Source organism: Equus asinus, chromosome X, assembly GCF_041296235.1.
Source record: "Equus asinus isolate D_3611 breed Donkey chromosome X, EquAss-T2T_v2, whole genome shotgun sequence".
In the NCBI taxonomy this organism is placed as follows: Eukaryota; Metazoa; Chordata; class Mammalia; order Perissodactyla; family Equidae; genus Equus; species Equus asinus.
This window is the reverse complement of record NC_091820.1, coordinates 63,996,906-64,018,892: the sequence shown is the minus strand read 5'-3', so window position 1 is coordinate 64,018,892 and position 21,987 is coordinate 63,996,906.

The following is a 21,987-nucleotide window of genomic DNA, read 5'->3' as shown; positions in this document are numbered from 1 at the left end:
AGAAGCCTTGGTATCCAGGGTTTTTATTGGGATGTGAGCACGTAGACATGGTTGAGCACCCACATGGCTAATCTCAGTCTACAACCCCTCCAGAGGTCAAGCTGATACCACTTGACCCAAAGGCCCACCCTAAGTTGAATTGTCAACATAGACTATCCAGTGTGGCCCAAGATCCCCAGGTAAACTAAGACATTCTTATTAAGCAGGAAATTCCAAGGGTTTAGAGGTTTTATCCCAGGAGCCAAGGGCAAATGCCAGACCTCTCTTTGGGCAAGGTTAATCCTTAACTGCACACAAAAGAACCAGTAGGGAACCCAGCAGGTGGTAAGTGAGGTGGGGGCATTGTTGCTAAGTTAAAGAAGTAGAACCAATTAGAGCTTAGAATAGATTCTTTCATCACGGATATGAGGAAAATGCGGCCCACCATGTTTAACTTGATGTGTAATTTTAGACAAGTCCTTAGAAGCGGATCTGGATTAAAGCTGAATGGAAAATGGTGAAATACCTTTTAAAATCATTCACAAATTATTCAGAGTACCATCAAAATAACCCCATATGAAATCAAGATACTATGTTATTTAACAACAAAGACTGTAACTATGTTATTGTACTTTGTCTTTTCACTCATAATTTGGAAGTCAGAAAAATGTTGAATGATTGTTTTGTCTTTGATAAAGGCTTTCATTCTGAGTTTTATTTTCAGGGACTTCATAATTTCATTTCTGCAGTTGCTAACTAGCTAACAAATGACTTTCAACTTATCTTCTTTAAGCCTAGAGTAAAATATTACTAAACTGGGGAGTCTTTTCTGCATTGTCATCACAGCATATTCTTCTGTGATATTAATTACAAAATATTCTATATCTTCAAAATAAATCTAATAAAATCAATCCAGAACCCAGCTATGCACAAGTAGACTTCTTATTGAGCAGGTTCAGATTAAGATTCCATTGACCAGAAATTCCATTTCTGATTATTTAAGCTTAGGAAATAATCATACATGTGCCAAAACTTTATACGTAAGCAAGAGTAGTCATCACTGCATCATTTATATGCATAAATAATCTGAAGAAAGGGCAACATTTTACCTCATCTTTGAGAGACGTGAGCATCCATGGTGAATGTAGCCTAAATGTTTAAGAATTAGATATGATCAAAATAGAGGGTAGCATGTTCTATGTAACCATGGAAAATTATGTCCAAAAAAAAGTACTTAGGGATATATGGGAATCCTTCTACTATATTAAGAAAGTATTACAAACAAAATATAAATAATGTATTATTCCGATTGTGTGTGGGTGTGCATGTGTGTATATGTAATGGCTGAAAGTAATAATAAAAATTAAAATAATTGTTCCTATTTCTGCTTGGGTTAGGTTTGTAGGGTGAAGCTGAGAAGGGAATACGGTGGGAACTTTTATCACTTCCAAATTCCTTTATTGCTGCCTCCCACTTACAGGTAGGAGAACTTCTGAGCCAATTTCCCTGTGCTAGCAAGAGGTAATTCCCAAAGAACGGAGATGCAAGTGTGAGCCTGGAGCCCAGTAGGTTTGAGAGCTAAACTTCTCTCAATGATAAGGTGAGGTGAATTGAGTTTCTTAGAGTATCCAAAAGGACGAGTCCAAAAATTAGAGGTGCAGGGAGACATGACTAAATTATTAAGTGAATGAGGGGACAGAAAAATAGTGAGGAAAAGTAGAGAGAGGAAAAATTCCCGGTAAGCGGGTAGCCAAGTACTTTTAAGCAGAGGGGTGACTGATGTTAAATTTTAAGTTTGTCTTCAGAATAAACCTCTCTAAGTGTTGAGCCTTTAATGAAGTCTGCTGTCTCCCCATGAGCCTTGTGTGAGTGATTTTGGGGGAAGTCATGAAAGGACAACATTCTACTTCAAGTTTGAGGAAAGTGAACATGCATGGTCAATGGGATTGTGGTGATATGGAGGACCGAGCCAGAAGTGACCATGACAAACTGATGAAATACCAATAAGTGTGTCAGACTTCCCACATATGTAGGCCCAGGTGGAGAACTCCAGCTTTACTTTTAACTTAAAACGGAGAGTGACCTCAATTAATATTTAAGTAACTCAATTAACATAATGTATACACAGAGCACCTAGAAAAATAACTGGAGAGATATGTCCATTTTTATGTTTTTTATACTAAGTGTTAAAATAAGTGGTGTTTAATTTTTTTTGTTTGTGCTTTCCTCTCCTTTCCAAATGCTTTACATTGACTCATATTATTTTTGAAATGGGGAAGGAGGCAATTAAATGCTATTTCACAAACTTGCAGAGACTTTACTAGATGCTTCCCCTTTTTTCCTGTGGCTTACTGTTGTTTCTGTGTTTATAAACTTGAGTAGGACATCTGCAGATAGGATTTTACAAACTTACAAAGCCTTGGTTTACACTTGCCAACATACGCTATGTCCCACAGCATCCTCAGACCAAGATTGCCTTTCTATCACAATTTAGTGGACACTTGGAGCAATGGAAAACAGAAAAGAGGAGCAGAGGTTGTATTGGATGTTCCTGGGATTTTCTTCCTGGATTCTTATTGGAGCCTGGGATCAAGGACACATGCTGCGTTTTATAGCTGCTATCAAATGAAGATAGAATTGCTCTTTGTAATTTAGAGGAGGGATAGCATAACTCCAATACCATTTTGTAAACCCCAGACCAAAGCAGATATTTTCCTCATTTTAAAGACTGAAGTTCTAAGGAAATAGGTTGACATCTTGAAGAATAAAAAGAATTAGCTACTGGTCAGTGTCTAGGTAGAAGACATCATCCGTCAGAATCAATCACAAACATTTGTTCAATGTATGTCTGAACAAGATGCTCATGAACCGTTCCAAAAGGCATTATTCCTTTCACATGTAGCTCTGGGAGTGTGCACTTTTAAATTGCTCTGTGTTCTCACAGTTCCCGGGCTTCCTGAATCATCACACACATCACTGTCTGTTATTATCTCTTGTTTACTCAGCTCTCTTCTCTACTGGACTGGAAGTGATGTGAGGGAAGGAACCCTGCCACTCTGTATTTCACAGCGCCTCACACAATAATGCTTTGTAGAAGAAAGTCAATCAGTCTGTGTTGAAGGGCTAATGAATGAAGCTAAATAAGTTAAATAGCTACCTAAAGAGCATTTTATTTTAATGTTTACCTGAGAAACACCTGTATATTATGGGGCGAGGGAGAGAGGAGGATATTAATTGGGAAAGAAGCTACAGGTAATTCTCTACCCCTTTACTTATAAAATATTTGGGGGAGGCAAGATTTAGGAGCTTATGTTAAGGTCTTGTGGATAGGGAAGTACCTCTTTTGCAGCTTTTTGGAGGGTGGATGTTTTAGTCAACAATACTAATCCACAGACAGAAATCTTGTATCTGTTGTCTGAAATATAGTACTTTCAGCAAAGTATATAATGGAAAGATTGTTGACTTTAGATTCTGACCATGATTCAAATCCTAGCTCAGATGCTCACTGGCTGAGTGGAAAAGCCGAGAGGTCTGGAGTGCAGCAGCTGCTCAATAAACAAAGGTGATGAAAATAAGAAGATAATTTAATGCACTGGCTACATAATATCGCCACATGAATTGCATTAGTAAGAAGCAATGTGTATTAATAATAACACATGTTATGGCTTATGCCAGTGAATGCAGGATAGAGGACACGTGTTTCCCTTATCTCCTACATTGTTGATTTAGCATATCAAGTGAGAGTATTTCTTAAAAAAAATCTTCCAACGCTGCACACCTGAATTGTGAGTACTTATCATTTCACCTTAAAAATATCAATACTTTGCCACTTATGGGTTGTGTGAATGACAATTAAGATGATTTGTTGGACACAGCACTCAATATTAACATACAAACAATGTGCAGATACAGGCGGTAAACTCAGAATCCAAGCAGTGTCCTTGGTGGGAAATGTTCCACATCTTAATAAACAATTACTTAAGTAGATTAAGAATACACGATTAATCCAAGAGGCTAATAAATTGGAATTAGATACCATAATCCGAGTACAGTGTACTAGTATTGCAACAATCTGAGTGTTACTTTCCACACTACATTTTAAAGATTGCAAGCTATCCTGGAATACAGCCTTCCTGAAAATGGTTTATGTTTTGTATTCTAAATTGAAAATCTACAGGTATTTGTGAAAAAGTACCAATCAGTATGCTAGTAAAATGTATATAGTTTACAGTGTAGATGGCTGTTAGGTGCTCTGTGGGATGTAATAAAACGTGACATATGTTCTTTTGTCTCAAATGGCTTAGGTGGAGAGCCCAAACCTGTATGCTCTTATAAAGGAGAGCTAACATTATAAAACTCTCTAGCATAAGCCCAGGATCTGAAGGAACTCAAAATAGTCTGCAACCCAGCCCCTTACTTGACAGAAGTTGGAATTGCATCTAAAAGATGTGAAGTGTCTTGTCTAAGATCACAACATGGCAGAGCTGGAACCATATGCTTTTTCAGTTTTGCCTGAAGGGCTCTTATCCATAAAGCTTCAGCAACAAGTGTGGGATGAGTGGGAAGGCAAGTGCCACAGCCATCCAGAGGCAGGAGAGAGCAGTTGAGGATGCTGCTACTACAGCTGCTGCTCTTAGCTGAGGGGACGGTTGGAAACTGTTTGACCCTGACTATCTGGGCTTTTCAAGGTGATCCAGATACTCTTTCAAGCTCAGTGTTGGAGTCATATTGCATACCATAACACAGGCCTGGGTGACTGACAAGGATCTCTGAGAGATGTTGAACATAACATCCACTCCACGGTTTGGACTACAATTCAAGATAGAGTGTATAGTTAATTCCAAAATATATGCAACTCAAACTAAATGCTAAGATCATCAGACTTGTGGGAAAAAAAAAAAAAAAACACAACGCATTGTGGGCCAGATGAGTCAGGGAAGTATGGAATCCGAGAGCCCAGATTGCACTACTGTCAGGCAGAACTGAAAAAGCACACAGTTCCAGCTCTGCCATTTTGTAATCTTAGACAAGACACTTCACATCTTTTGGACGCAATTCCAAGTTCTGTCAAGTAAAGGGGCTGGGCTGTAGATCATTTTGAGTTCCTTCTAGGTCCCTAAGTATGTACACCAGAGAGTGTAGGATTTTGATATATGGAAGGGAGGTGGGGAGAACCAAGACTAAAGATGCAGAAAGCAGTGGGAGGAAAGGAGGGTGTATACACAAAGCCTGGGCCACCCCATGGAGGGCTGGATGTGCTCTGCCCAATTAAACTGACAGGCACTAAAGAAGGTGCCATTGTGGCTTCCTCTGCTAGGGAAGTGACCAGCTGGAAGTGGTATCTGAAGGCTGGGAGGAACAGTCATTTAGTTCCTAGTGGGTATCCAGTGGTGTTAACTGGGGAGTGGGGGCCAGAGTAGCTGGGGTAGAAAAGGAGAAGCATTTAAATATTATAGTGCCTCAAATCTCTGTTCAAAATATCTCCATATAGAAAGATAGATCATTCCTGATATTTGATTCATCAATTCTCCTCATTTCAAAGTTGAAGCTGAGCTAACTCTTGTAGGGGGAAGAAGAAGGAAAATTGGCTTTAAGAGATGTCAAATTGTGCAGCTGAGTTACTGGTTATACTGCCTCTCATTAAAAGGTTCCCAGTTTGTATAGATTGCCCAAGCCAGGATGGTATTTACACACATCTGCGTATTACTTCCTTGATCCTCTCCCAAAGTATTTCTATTCTTTTTTGCAAACATAAAGTTAAAGTAAACCCAGGTAGAAGTTTTAGTTGCAAACCATTGGGTAGTTTTCAATATTTTAACAAGGGAAATGTGCCGATTCTTTAATGACTGTGGCATAAGCCCAGGATCTGAACTTTTAGAAAACATCTCCTAAAATTTAGACTTGTTGGCAGGGTGCTATCCACACAGTAAATACATCCCTGCCATGCTCTTTGGCTAATTATGAAATTGATTCATGTCCGGCTCAGCATTCCTGAGGCCTGATAGTGCTCAGGGGCACCTTCTATATATCTCCTCACCCAGGACCCTCCAGATTTCTTCCCATGCATGTCTAATCAAATCCTGTGCTCAGGAAAGGATCCCGTGAAACCACTCCACAAGGAGTAAAAGATGAGGAAGTCACCCCTTTTAGCAGTGTTTGCATTTCTATGAGGACAAAGGCCAATGCACAGGGAGGAAGCAGGTGGGGTAGAATTTCAAGCACCAGCTGTAAGGTGGGGTTTTTTTTGGTGCCCTCCAAAAGATTTGTTGTTTGGGAACTCCTGTCTGGTGCCCCTGAGATTGTGCCATATTGAATACAAACCTGTCCTGTTCTTGACCCAGTGTGTCAGGCTGGTCATTGTAGGTGAGTCTGGATGGCTCCTCTGTTAACTGCGTGTCTTATTAAGCAGATATTTGTCTTGCCTTCTGGCAGATATGTCCCATATGACATTTTGCTTATTTTATCCTGGATTCAAGTTGTTTCCTTCAGAAGATGAGATTCTTTGCCAAGATGTCACAGAGAAACGTGGATGAATAAGTTAGGAGTTGCTTAATTTTTTCGAAGTGCTCTAGAAGCATAGTTTTATTCTGATGGAACTGTCATTCCAAACTTGACTCTCCACCTGGTCTGAGAAGCCTTTTTCTAAGAATCTTGATGTCCCAGAGCCCCTCTGATATATTATCCGAAAGGCCTTTTTCAAACGTGTGAGGAACGCTACGGTCTGAGAGACTTCTCTATTATGAAGGCAAATATCTGTAGGATGATAAAACATAAATCATCAAGAAAAAAGAAACGATCTCAGAAAAACCTAAAAGTAACTCATGACTCAGAGTAATTGAACATTCAAATGTACACAATGAAGTAAAAATGGTAGATACTAGTTGTATCTAAATGATTCAAGCCAAAAGAAAAAAAGAAAAGGGGCTAAGAAAAACCAATATTTACCGTAAGAGTCTGGATATTTAACTCAGGGCTGATGCTAATGTTTGTACCGGTCTTGAAGGATATCCTTTTGAATGAGTGTGGTTAGATTAGTCTTGTTATTTCTTTCTTTAGCATCAAAAAGTGGGACTGTAGTACTCCTGCACGATCAGCCTCTTTACAAATGTGGGGGCCCTTTAAGGAACAGAACGCTCATTGAATCTAGCAGAATGCCCATGTTATACACACAATATCATCCTTCACACTTATTCAGTAATGTTGCACCTCTCCCTCTCTCACACTTGCCTTTTTTTCCCCTCTGAGCATGATCTGAATGCAAATGTTTAGGGACTCTTGCTGTAGTAGCACAGCCCTGCCCTTAGCCATTTCAGCATCCATCCATTTCTCTTCTTACCCAGCCTGGCCTCACTGTTCTAGCAAAGGATTAGTGCTATAACTTGTCTCCTCAAGGTTATTAAGCATCCAAAGTTGTATTTAAACTCCATATTTCTAAACTTGCACCAGACTGGATGTGAACAGGCAAGATTATTTGTTTCCTTTTAAATAAAGTGTTTGATTGTTGGGCTGTGTGTGGTTGGTCCTTTGTGGTCGCTGCCCACAAAATAAACATGCATAGGCTGTATGAAAATGTGATTTAATAAAACTTTATGCTGCTTTTTCTTCTTTGAGATGTACGCAGCAGCATGTGTTATGCATTGAAAATGCTACTAATTCAGAATTTACAGAGAAAGGAGGAAAAACAGCAGAACACAGATGACAGGAACAGGGCAATAGAGCAGGAATTCAGGCTGATTCATTTTTAATGCAGTAGTTTGGTTGGTGGGAATGTGGAGTGGGGAAGAGGCAATGACTGGCTATTTGTCCTAATGGGGAGGGGGTTTTACAGCTCTCTCTGTGGAATTGATATTTACTAAGTGACCTTTATGAAAGTGGCCTTCTCTATGAAAGAACCTGCAGGATAGAAAAACCTCACTTCCCAAGAGCTCCCAAGAAGCTTCTTACATCAAAGGGCATGTTCTGCATAACAATCCATTTGAATTCAGCAATATTTTGCTGAGCAATTAATATAAATAGATCATATAAAATTCAATCCCTATCCAATCAATGGTTGCTTTGACATACAAGTCAACTTTTGTTCACTGAAGTAGAGTAAGAACTTTGTATCTGGTAAGTTAAAATAGAAGTAGTCAGTCTTTTGTGCAAAAGAGGTATGTTTTAAATTGCTTTGGATGCACCTGTAATGATTGTCTTACTGTTATGGTCAGCAATTTAATGTGGTTAACATTATAAGCACAACATCAAATTTTCTTTCCAGTCATTTTAGTTGATCAATACCGGTATGCAAAGATCAAATGCAAGGTTTAGCACTTATAAGGGGACATCCTATAGATTTTAATTAATCTGTTTTAGGTAGAGAGTGGTAAAAAGTCAGTGCCTTAATGGGACCAAAATCGATACTCTATAATCACTAATATTATTTATATTCTGTGAACAAGTACAATGAATGAGCAGTTTAACAATGAAATAAATCGAGAGTCCCAAAACACATCCCAGTCAGCTCAGCCCACAAATGCCTATTGGGTCTCTTCAGTTCTCTTCTTTTCCCAGCTTTTGCCATGCTGTCACAGAGCCAGTTTACAGAAATGTCCTCAATTCTCTTGACTTTCATTCTGGTTTCCTGGTTGACTGGGTATGGTGAAAAATTTATCCCTCTGACTTTAATGCAGTATATTTTCTTCTGTTTTTAAAGATTGGAAACGCAAAGTGTTTTTCATGTGATCTCTTTGTCTAAAACTGTGTTTAAAAAATGTTTCCCTTAATTGTCTGGGTATTGAATAGAAAAGTATTGGTGACAGCAACAACGGCTGGCATGTATTTATCAAATAGCTGGTGCTAATTAGTTCAAAAAATGTTTTACATACATTATGTCCATACAGAGATCATCTTTGTCACTATTATTATACCCACTTTACCATTGAGAAAAGTGATGCTTAGGCAGTTTACATTTCTTTCTTGAGGCTTCATAGGGAGAAAGTGACAGATGTGGGCCTGAAATCTGACTATAAAGCCCATGACCACTGCAGAGAGGTGGTTCTGCTCTTGGTAGCTAAGGATGTGTGTTTATAACTTTTCAAGGAACACTTTCCTTGAGACCTCCTTTCTTTATAATATTTGGACTTCTTTCAATTTCTTGTTATTATAAACATATAGGTTACATTCTCTAATGAATGAGTTCATGGCTGTTAGCATAGACACTAGTTTTTTAAGCTATGTTATTACTAGTAATAAAGCACGCAAATATCATTCAATCTAAATTGTAATAAATTATTCCATCTTCCTTTTAGCATTTAGAAAACACAAAAACTGTATTTATAAAATATGTCAAATCATTTTTAAATAATGGGATTAAATAGTGAAGGTATTATAAGGTAAAGATGAGTCTTTACATACCTTTCCTTTTGCATCAAGATATCAACATCAATTCAGGAGGATGTTTTCTGGCTCTGTCCTTCTTACCTTGTTTAGTGACTGTAGTCCAGATGGAGGAGGTAGTTATATAGGACTCAGGGAAATGAATCATTTTAAGTATTCCATTCATTCAGGTTTTATAAATGAAATACACAATTGTAGGTGCCTTTCTAACACTCTCTTAAAAGATGTAATGAAAAAAGCCAGAGGCAGGTAGAATAGAGAGAAGCCACTCACCCCAGAGTCAGGATTCACTTCTTGCCTTCTCACATCCTACCAAAAAAGTACAGATGTGAGATCTTTATTCTTTCCTGGAAGCAGTGTTACCACTTTAAAGTAGCAAAACGTCTTGTTTATTATTCAATTTGTTGTCCCTTATGTTTAGTTTTGAGGTGTTTATGTTTAACTTTTTGCCTTCAATTACATTTAATTACATTAATTTCCATATTCCAGGCATCATAGATCTGCAAAAGTGACTGGCTACTCCTCAGTTGCCTTCTCCTATAATATAAATACATCAGAACAATTTTTGAATTAAAAAGGCAATAACTTTAGAATCAATTAAAGGGAACATTTCAGTGCAGAGTGTTGCACTTCCCAGAGTTACTGGGATCAGAAATTGTTGCACTGGAAATGGATAGCCATTGACCTACATTAAAAAGTATGAACTTTAGGTAATGCTTGGATCCTTTTGGGTTGGAATCATCTCAGAACCTGAATCCTCAGTAGTTCTGTTCTTGTTATCAAAGGGAGAAAATGTTGCCACATGTTCCATGTAGAAAAATATAGTTAATAATTGGTTAATCATTAAATCTGATGAAGAAAAGACATTACAGCTGGGATGATTGGAAATGGGATTCTTCAGATTAAGAATGTCAAGGCTGTCAAGCATAAGGGTCTAATGATTAGTTGGCAGAGTCTGATAGGCAAGTTAGAGTCAGCAACCACAGATGATCTGAAAGGACTTGGATGGTATAAAGAGAAGGTATGGAGAGGAAAGCAGTCTGAGTCAACGACCATGCAAGCACTCTGATGCAGAAGAGGGAGGCCATGCACAAGGGTTTGAGGCAGGGGATAGGTTGTGGCTGGACAAAGAGGCAGAACTGAGGCCTTCACACACCAGGAGGATCTAGGAAGGAGGATGTTGAGTGTGTGTATTCTTTCTAGTCTGGCTGTACAATACTATGTATTTTGGCAAGGTAACCAGGTTGCAGAAGCAACATCAGAGTGTCCTCCCAAAGCTTTACCTTGTCTCCACTGAGGAGGGGATGAAGTAGGCTCTGACCCTTGGTTGATTCCTCACTGAGGAGGGACTTTGGGTATAGCTGAAAGATTCATCATTTTAAGGACTGTTTTTCTGGAGGCAAACCAATAGATCTGGGCATTGACAGAATAGTCGATGTTTCTTATCCAGAAATTGATGTGAACACCTGACGGCTTCTGTATCTTTCAATCAAGAACCGCATGGTGAGAATTTTGATTGTCGTGTTTTTACTTGGAGCATGCTGTTCAAAACTCACCTTTCTACTAACTGAGACACAACTGGATTGTTCAACTTTGCTGAAAATGACTTAAGGTATTTTTGCATTGGGGCAAGGAAAATATAAATTGCTAAAATGAAACAAATTTGAATTCCCTGAAAAGAAGAAAGGAACTACTGCTTCAGTATTACCTGAGTGAAAGGCCTTGTGTCATTACTTCATTTAATCATTTTAACACCATGCACTGGGCAGCATCCAATTTTACTGATGAAAAAACCAGGACTCAGAGAGAGTATGCAAATTCCCCAAGGGTACGTAGCTAATAAATAGTAGAGCCAAGTTCCAAACAATGGTTGTCTGCCTCCAAGCACATGCATCTCGCAGCATCTTCAGAAGTGCATGGGAAGCTTCATACTACAGCAGTGAAATTGCTGGTCCACCATGTCTTGACTTTGAGACAATGAAAGTCTCAGCCTGCTCTATAACTCAGTCTCAAGTCTGAAGCCGCACCAGTGTACATGGAAAGTTGTTATCTCGAGCGTCAGTGGACATGTTCCCCTCAAGGAAAGGTTTGATAAATAAGTGACTCTGCTTTACTTTTCTAATGCCTTTTTAAAAGAATCATGACGTGAGAGGAGATAAGACTGATGGAAGGTAGGTAGGAAGGACACTGCACTGTCCTTTGCCTCATCTTCTCTTCTCCCTTAACCACAGTCAATTGTATTAAGGTGAAGTCTTTTGGCAAAATCCCACACCCATAATTGTCTATTCTAAAGCATACCTCCCACCTTTTATCTACTTTCTCTTAATAATACGTGGAGTTTGTAAATGTCTCAGGTTAATTTTCTATGAGCAAAAGGTTTGAAAATGAATACTGCCTCCAACTATAGCAGCGTGTGGTATGAATGAAAGACTCAGGCTTCACCTTAAGAATGACCTGAGGTCAAACCCCAGCTTCATGACTTAGGAACTGCACAACTTCACGCTGACTCCTTGGCACCTCTGTATCTTTTTCCTCATTTGTAAAAGATGGATAATAATCTCAAAGGGCTATTGTAGGGATTAAATAAGAATATGTTTCAAGTGCTTAATACCTGGAACCTACAGAAATGTAAATGAAAAATTTTATAAAGTAGCCACTGGTTAAATGTCTCTGGTATGTTTTGGATTCTGTCACTTCAGTTGTGCTGATAGAAGTGAATCTTCTACACATGTCCTGAGAATTGTCACCATTTCCTCACCCTGCTTGGGCTTTTATTGTTCCTTATTCTGCACCACAGAATAAGGTGTTTTTTTGCCACCAGCTGTCCTCTCTACCCTACGTGGACTCTACAATATGCATCCATGGAAGCCATTGGCAGCCAAGCTCATCAATGAGCTCCTCACTTATGGCTCCTAAATCAGGGAGTCTGTGTCTCCAGCTCCATGCTTCCTTTTCCTGCCCTTTCTAACTGTTGAGGGAGAAAGGATATTCTGATCATCAGAACAAGTCCTACGGCCTACTTCCTCTACACATCATTTCTTTTTATGTAAAGTACTTTGTCAATGTCACAAGAAATTTCTATGAGCTAAAATAGACATTTTTTAATTGAAGTAGAAATTCTTTGATCAAGGAGCAGGAAGGGCTTCTACTTTCCACTACCTGTAGCTAAATAGATCCTCTCAGAGAGTTAAAAAACCTTCGTCTCCACTTTCCAATACAGTGGAAAATATAATGCTGTTGAGAATCAGAATTCCATACACTTCCTATTTACCAGCCTCTCTGAATTTCCTAATGGCAAAATTATTTGCAAAGAAAATATATCTTACTCTTTCCCAAACATTGGCTCAGATTCCCAGAATAAAGGAAAGATCACTTGAGTCTTCACACACTGAGTAGAGACAAAACAAAGGTCTTTTCAAGCATCTCATACCTACTTTGTGGGTGTTCTCTCACTCACATTTTCTAATTGGAAACCTCCTGTTTCCTGAGGGACCCAGAGTGACATTACAACTGAGTTGCTTTGTCATTAAATCATTCACTCAGAGCACTGAATTCATGCCCAGGTGTGCTGAAAAGTCACTAATGAGGCTTTAAATGTACTACCGGGCCTTATGTGGTCCTTTTTTAAAATGCAAAACAACAAATGTTTCCTGGGGAACCATTAAAGCAATGACATGTTAAATAATGACTCTAGGGTTTCAAGTAACTGAAAATCTACTAATCTCAGTGAACTTTCACCTACAGCAAAATGTTTCTCACTCACTCTCCTTCCCTGTAGCACTTGAGATTGATATAATAAAAATAATGCAAGACATACCCTTCACTTAAGCAAAACCCGTTTAAGTCACAATATGCATCATTTGCACACACACATAAATCCTTGTAATGTTACTCTATGTCGGAATGTTGCCTTTGACCAAATTCAATGAATTCGAATTAATTCTCCTGTTCAAGACATAGAGTACAGAGGACATACTCTTGAGGTTAACATTATCCTTTTAGTTTTGACTTGGGTTGAGGACACATTCAAAGACACTATAAAGTTTTGGTCTGGGGTTTTAAAAATCTGAATGATTGTGTATTAAATGAAAAAGATCTGACAGATAATCCCTAGCCTAGGATAAAACTGTTTGTTCAAAGAGTGATATTTTATGCAGAAATTAGTTTTCAGAACAATAAAAGATTCCAGTGATAATATTTCAAATCCTTTCATATGCATGAAAAATTAGCAACTAAATCTGGCCATTAAAGCATAATCTTTATTTCACCAAAGCATGATATAAAAATAGAATAAATTGTAATTTATCTTAGCTGACAGTTGGAAGTCTGATTAAAGGGAAAACTAAATTTACTTAATCAGTGTTTTTCTGTTTAGTCTGTATAGATATAAATATGCCCACTTCTTGTTCTACATGAACATTGCTAGAAATAACTTACCATTTTTATTTTGTCCCATTCAAATGTTGCCAAACTGAGAACAACATGGGGCCGGGCCAGTGGCGCAGCAGTTAAGTTTGCACGTTCTGCTTCTCGGCGGCCTGAGGTTCGCCAGTTCTGATCCTGGGTGCGGACATGGCACTGTTTGGCAAAAGCCATGCTGTGGTAGGCATCCCACATATAAAGTAGAGGAAGATGGGCATGGATGTTAGCTCAGGGCCAGTGTTCTTCAGCAAAAAGAGGAGGATAGGCAGTAGTTAGCTCAGGGCTAATCTTCCTGAACAAAAAAACAAAACAAAACTGAGAACAACATTAGACGAAGAATGGGTATTTTACTAACACTGATAACAGGTGTTTGTAGCCTATGAGCCTGTTAGAGGAAAAGAACATGTTAATACAAGAATAAGGTGTTTATGACTAAGTAGTTTCCTTTTTTTCCCAATGGCTCATCCTTTAATTGTCGGCAACAGCAATTAATTGAGCCACCCTCCCCCTTAAATAAATCCTGGCAATTGTGGAGAAAGATGCATATGATTAGGCTCCCTGAGGTAAATAGACTTAGATAGAGTCTGAGGTTCCTTTGAGAGCCTCAAAATCACTTACTGTGTGTTGGGCATGGTATTTGGGAGTGTTGTCTTCTTAGGGTTTGAAAAACTGTGAAATACAGCCAAAGGCAGAGGAGGTTTTATGAAATGCTATCTCTCAGTTCTCACCCACATGTTCTGATGCCTCAGAGTTTTCCTGGTAGATGCATTGTAAACAGGAGGCATAAGTAGCACACTTAACGTAGTGTAATGAAATCATTTTCCTTTGTGAACTGCTGAAAGTAAAAGAAGCTCATATTAATTTTTTAAAGTGATCTGAAAGTAATGAAAATAATAATAATCCACCCGGCCCCCATCCCCTTTCTGGGCCAGCGCTATCCTGCACGTGGATGAAACTCTGTCTGCCCATTCATAGCCATGACGATAACAGCCTCCAGGCAGAGCATACCCATGCTAGGTGGTAGGTGAGCCATGTCCTCTCTCAGTGCTCAGCCAGCCTATAAGGTAACCACAGCTAATGGGGCCATTTTAAGGATGGGAAAGTTGAGTAAAAAGTTAAGTCTGTTAGTAAAGAGGCTAATTTACACCCATACAGGTGTTAAGTGGCAACATTGGGATTTGAACCCAGATGTGATTGCAGTCTATGTTCGCTCAACCCCTGGGTGCACCATTTTTGCTACAACTGAACACCAGTTCTCAAGAACAGAGAATGCTGGGTGGCACCTCACCTCACCTGGGGACCTGGCGAGGTGTCCTAGTCAGAAGTGGTTTAGGCCATGCCTGCTGGATGGTGAGAGTGAGAGTGATGGCATCAGCGCCTGGGGCGCCCAGCCAACCTGGGCTAACCTGCTGACCCCACCAGCTCTCTGATCATCCCTGGCTAACAGTGCTGCCCTCCCTTCCTGAAGAGCTGCTTTTGCAGTCTGACCTGGTCAAAACTCAAGTGAAAGAGAAATAAACATTTATAGAGCAGCTGCTATGGGCTACCTCCATTTGTCCTTAAAACTTTGAATGTTTATGGACTGATTTAGGGATTTAACGATAAGGGGTACTTTTGTTCGTTTGTTTGTTTTTATTTGAAGAACTAGAAGACTGAACAGCCTCCTTCTGCTTCCATTAATTTCCTCTTTAGAAACGTAAACTACAAATACGTGTCAGCAATATGAGACCCTGAAAGAGGTCCTCAGACATGTGCTCTTAGCTCTGATCCCTGGACTAGCACCATCAGCAGCACCTGGGAACTTCAGACCTAGAGAATCTCAGCCTTCTATCCCCACCCCAACCTACTGAATCAGAATCTGCATTTTAACAGGATCTGGAAGTGATCTGGATACACATAAAGTTTGAAAAGCATAATTTAAAGAAAATAGACCAGAATTTCCCTAATAGTATATTTGGTGAAACTTTTAGTAAAGTTTCTTTTTTTCTTTCTGATTGAACAGCATTTATTTTCTTGTAACAAGAGTTTTGACTAGACTTACTTTGAATTTTTTGAATTTAGTAGAAGGAAATATACACCTACATTCAAGTGGATGTGCCAGTGTATCAGGGGCCAGAATAAAGATCTTCAGGAAAACATAAGGGCATTTGGAGAGAGTGAGCATGCTGAGTTTATTTCCAGAATCAAGGAGCCAGCCCATTACTCTAATCAGGTTAGGGAATTCTCTGTGACACCTGAATGATGGAAAGATGAATCAAATTTTCTTCATGTGTGTTTCTTCTGGCAAGAGGACAGGCCTTTTGATGAACCTATTGGGGACCAGGGCTCCCCCAAATATCTCACAATATATATAATAATATATTGATTATTTTGAATTAAAGTTACTTGAGAAGCAAAAAGGGCATTCTGACTCTCCTGTCTCTGCTCCCCCTGAAAGCAGGAAGTGAATCTCCCATGTGGAAGGTGTTCTCCCTGCATCCTTATCACTAGAACTAGGGAATTCAGGGCTAAGAAGCCTCCATAAACAAACCTTGCTAATTTACTACCTCAAGTCTAAACTTTGCTTAAATTCCTCACTAATTATATACCCCAAACCTAAGTTTCTTTGTCCTGTCAATTTTTCACAAATTTATGTTTCTTTGTGGAAAAGATATGTATGTATATAGTGCCTGTTTTGTTCATTCTCCAAGCAGCATTTCTTTATGGTCTCCAATATGTATGTAGTAAACTGTTTTTTTTCCTGTTAATCTAGTCTTGTGTCAATTTTACTATTAGCCCAGTGTCAACACAAATAATCCATAATCAATCTATAAATCGAAATCAGGGTGAGTTTATTATGAGCCAGATCTGAGGATTGGCCCAGGGCCTTCCTTCCTTTGGGAAGGAAGGCCACCAAAGAAGTAGTGTATACAGAGTGGTTATTACAACCTTGGAACAAAGAGCATACCTCACATATGATGGAAATGTCTCTTTTATGATTGCCATGAGATGGTTAGCTGGCACAGCAGATCAATAAACACAGCAGGTCCGTGATCACAAGGTGAGCACAGCAGGTCAGCAATCAATCCTTAGTTTAGGAGAGATGTTTATCCTTAAAGAAATGCCAATATGGGGGAAGCTACGTCCCTATCTTTAAGGACATCATTCTTCTCTTTGGGACATAGAAAATACCTAAAGCAGATATACAATGCATGCTCAACAGGCCACATCAGGTCTTTTTGGAAAAACAAGGTCAGGCTGAATTAGTTTTAAAATAAATGGCTTCCTCATAGTCTCCAATATATCCTATTGCTTTTCTCTTATTTATCATTTTCCCCTTTTAATCTATAATCTTTCAATAGAAAGCATTGATGATCAAAATATTGTCCCTTGGTGCCAGGTTGTTCACTGCCTGCCCTGGGTCCAATGTGTCCCTCAGTGGATTTTACATCATTGATTTGCCCAGTTATCCACATTGGGGAGAAGTAGTCAAACAAGCATGAAGGTATATATTAGCAAAGGAAGCATTTCGTAAGTTATGTAATTTTTCAGTTAATTTTAGATTGTTGCACAAACATTGTGCATGTGCTTTTACATGACTTCTTGTGCTCATATTGTTTATAATTATAAAAGATTCATTTAAGATGTTCACTTGCTTTTTCATACGCTTTAGCAGAGATGACACATTGGAATATTCATCAGGCATAAAAGCACAGCATTCAGTTTCAAGGATTGTAAACATGCCACCTTGGGATGCAGTTAAAATATCTAAGGCCATTCTATTTTGAAAGACAGCTTTCTCATTCAAGACATTTTAGTATTTCATAAGGCTATTCCTACTTGACTATCGCTAAGGGCTTGTTGAGTAAATTTACTCAGGGCTTCTATATGGGATAATGGCATCTTCTAGCCCCAAGGAAGAAACAAATATAGCTGCTAGCTGCCCATACCAGTGGAACACTGAATGAGCCCATCTGGCCTCAAAGAGAGGAAAATTGGCAACAGTTATTAGCTCAGTGTGAATCCTTCCCTTCATCCAAGGGAAGCTCAGGGTCCAGTGTTTTAGTCATATGGCAGTAGCAAAGGTCAGAGATTTGTTCCACATAATCATTGAGTTCCAATAGGAGCCACACAATAAATGCCTGGCCTTTGAGACCAGTCTGTTCCAAATCAATCACATTGCTTAAATATTATAGTATTCTGAAAATCTTAAATGGAACAATTATAAAATAGGTATATAGTTTAAACATTACAAAAGTTTAAATGAGGAGATATAAGATTGGGAATATAAGTCTCTTCCAGAGTCTTGGGACGGCTGTCTACAACAGATGTCATCTTGTTCTCATCCTGCTTTGGAGATATTTGCATTGGTCAGTCAAAGTTGGGTATCAGAAACAGGAACTGAAACCCATGCAGGTGAAGAAGCTTTTTTTAGGTGAGAAATGTGAATCCCTGAGTCTATACCTTTTAATTCTGCAGCACATGAATTGGTTGAAAGTACCTGGTATGGTCCTTTCCAACAGAACTGCAAAGAGTCTTTTATCTGGTGTCTTTTACAATAAGCAATATCTCCAGGTTGTAGTTCATGATCTTAAAGGTCCTTGTCCCCAAGGAGCTCACTGTGAAAACAATCTGCTACCAACTTCTCATTTTTTTAAGTGTCTCAATGAGACCTTGACAATAATTAAGATATATCCTTTAAGCAAAGTTGATTCATACATTTCTTCATCAAATTGTATAGGCCATCAAGTTATTATCTTGAAAGAGGACAGCCGGTGTTTATCAAAGTGTGTAGATCTAAGATTAAGGAGCACTAGCAGAAGAGCTTTTGGACATGAGAGATTAAGTGGTTCTGAAAGCTTTGACAATTGAGTTTTGATTGTACCATTAGTCAAAATGTTGCATTTTGGGCCAAATGTCACAAATAGATTTATTTGTCTGGTGGAATGAGTTCCCCAGTCACTGCATAACTTGGTAGGAATGCCTCAAACAGGAACTACACTTTCCAGTAATAATTTACATAACACTCTCAGTCTTCTGCAAGTAAAGGCCTGAAACCAATGTGAGAACAAACAGAGCATTACAAGATATATTTATCCTTGAAATGGTGGCCTTTGAACAAAGTCTAATTTCCATACCTCAAAGGATCCCTTAGGATGGGGAAAGTGGCCTTGTGATCCATGAAATAGTTTCCCAAATTATATTTTGGGCATATAGCATAAGTATAGGCTTTATGAGCCACTCTGGGAGAAAGTATCCAAAAGTATTGTTCTCTCCCTTTTGTTGCCACCTTGGTTTCTCTGCTTCCACAGTGTTTTCTTGAGGCTGTAGAAGGAAACCTTTTACTGGGTTAGCAAAGTTAATAGAAAGTAGCAGGCATTCTTGAGGCTGGACAGTCTATCCAGCTTGATAATGTCCTTACTTATCATTTAAGTAATACCCATCCATAAAACAAATTAAATAATGAATGTAGTCATGATCTTTTCCTCTTGTAGTGCTGGGAAGCAGGGTAGCAAGGTTAAGATAGTGAATAATATTTACCCATGCAATATAACCTAAGAAAGTTTATCATCATTTACTTGACAATGCTTCCCATGCAATTTAGCATACCAAACAATCCTAATTAGTTTAGTATTTCTTTCTTTATAAGAAGAGAGAACACATTTCTTTGAGAAGTCCCAGGGGCCCTCTGAAAGTTCTCAGAATTATTTTAAGTCCTAAGAAAGACTTCATTTAGGATATGAATTTTGGGGAGCTTTTCAAACATATCAAAAGTTTTTCAAACACTTAGTCAAACAAGATCAAGTGGTTGCTGATCTTATCACCATGAAACAATGCTTAGTTATCAATTTAACCAAAGCAAGACTCACTCAAAAATAAGGAAAGATTTTATAATAACTTTATGAAAATCCGACAAAAAGTAGGAAAATTGTTCTTTTAACAGAAAGAAAACCAAACTCTAATTTTTATACCAGCTTATTTCTGATTTAAAACTTTTTCACTTAATCAAATTCATTTTAATCTTAGGCAACTTGACCATGAACAAAATTCTTTCTTCAGGATTATTTCCCATAACACTTCTATAACTTTCTTTTTACATTCAGAATTTATCCCATGTCTTCTTTCCTTCCTAGTACTTTAGGACAAATTTTATCTTTCTTAACAAAACAAACAAAAATATTTCCATTCTTTATACTTTCTTTACTGAAAACATACATCTTACTTTCTTTGAATACAAAGGTGTTTCCCTTATTAATTTTTAGCAGCTTTAATCACACATCAATTAGAATTTTCAACTCTTATAGACCTTAACTTTTAGTAAGAACTAAGAAGTAAGCAATCATAAGCTGTCTTTTACATTAGCATTTATATAAAAATGTATAAATACTTTTTATAATTTCCAGAAACATGCTCCTTCATAGGACAATTTTTAGTAAAATAAAAGACATGTTTACTAACAGACCCAAACGTCTTTTGGTTTCTCTGTAATAAGAAGCCAAAAGTAGATAAACATCAATATTTTAGTAACTAACATCTAACATTTTATCTTACATGGAAATTATCCACATACTCAAGAAATTTTATTATTTAATTCAATTAGCAAAACTCTAAGGTTTCAAGTTACTGAAAGGTTTTGAAATTATGTTAAGTACATATAACATAACACATAACTATTGTTAAAAATGTTCACCCAACAGTCGTATCTTTTTCACATCTATTTAGTTACTTGTTCCCAATAATTACTCAGATTGCCTTCAAAACTTCATGAGACATTAGGCAAAATTAGCCATCATAAGTTATTATTTTTGCTAATCAGTTTTCTATTAGAGATAACATCAACTTATTTGACCAATAAACACAGGCTGCATCATATCCAATGCTGATAACTTTAAGCACAGAGCCATTTAAATCAAATCAACAATCTTAAATAAGTTTTCATTTACCCAATATTAATTTTATCATGTTAACTTGAAAACCATTTGGGTTAGTTGCTATTACATTTAGAAATAATTTATGTAAGTACTTACTTTAAGCCAAGTGAATAGAGCTCTTTAGAAACTATACCATCTGGAGGTAAGATGTTACACATATATAACATACATAGACATACATACACAGAGACTTCACAGCTATTGTTTAAAATTACTGCCATGAATCAGGCACAGTAATACAAGGCTCCCTAGGGATGAATCCAAATTTCATTTCAAGTCTTTTACTAATATTTTGTGAAGACTCTCAAGATGCTAGATTTTTGGTGAAGAAACTCATAGCTGTTTTTCTTATCTTTTTTCCCCTTTTTTTCTCCAATCCTAGGAATTAGTGATGGGCTAGATAACAGTTCCCCGAGAGGCGAGGTCATAATCCCTTTTGAAATAAAGGAAATGGATGGACTCTAAACTGCCTCTAAAGCGGCTTTTCCAGTCTTACAAAGATTTTTAAGTTGAGGGTTGTTGATCTACCAGTCCAACTACATCACCCTAATTTGCTTCTTTCCCTGTAGGTGCTTAGTTTTACTTTAACTTAGAGAAGAAGGCCTGGAAAGAAAATTTCTATCAAGCTCAGAATATCAGCTTACAGTTTGGTCAAATTGCTGATCATAAGTTGCTAAATCCTTTCAAATACCTTGTCAGATTCCAGCTGGGACCAAAGGTAACTATTGGCAGTATTGAACAGTTCCAGTAATCTTTAACGTAACACTTTCCCAGAAAAATCTCAGAGTTTCATTAACTCTATGAGTAGATTACAGGGGTGTCTGTAAAGTTATGACCTAATATATTTTCCTTTAGGTACCTTTTATAACTTAATTTTCTATTGGGTTTTTGCAACAAAACTTTCAATAAGTTTATTTTGGAATTTTGGTCTTTGCTTTTATGTGCACTTCTTAAATGGTCTTGTCTAATCAGAAAGTTCTTTCTACTGACCAATGTAATCACCCCGAGGCTGGCAGCAGTTTGGCAGGACCCTTAGCTGTGAATGGAGTGCAACCTATGTCTGTCTGACCATCTCTAACCACAAAATGGGGTGCAACTGCATTTTTTCCTGACTGTTTTGCGACCTCCAACCTGACAATTATTAAGCCAAGCCCTGAGGACATGAAACAAGCTTGGTAAGATTTTTTTCCTGTTCTTTGTAAATATTTACAGCTTCCAGAACTTTTAGTTTAGCAATTATGCCAGAAGGTGGCAAGCTTGACTCTTTAAAAGCTTCTCTATTACCTGGTTCTTAAAAAGA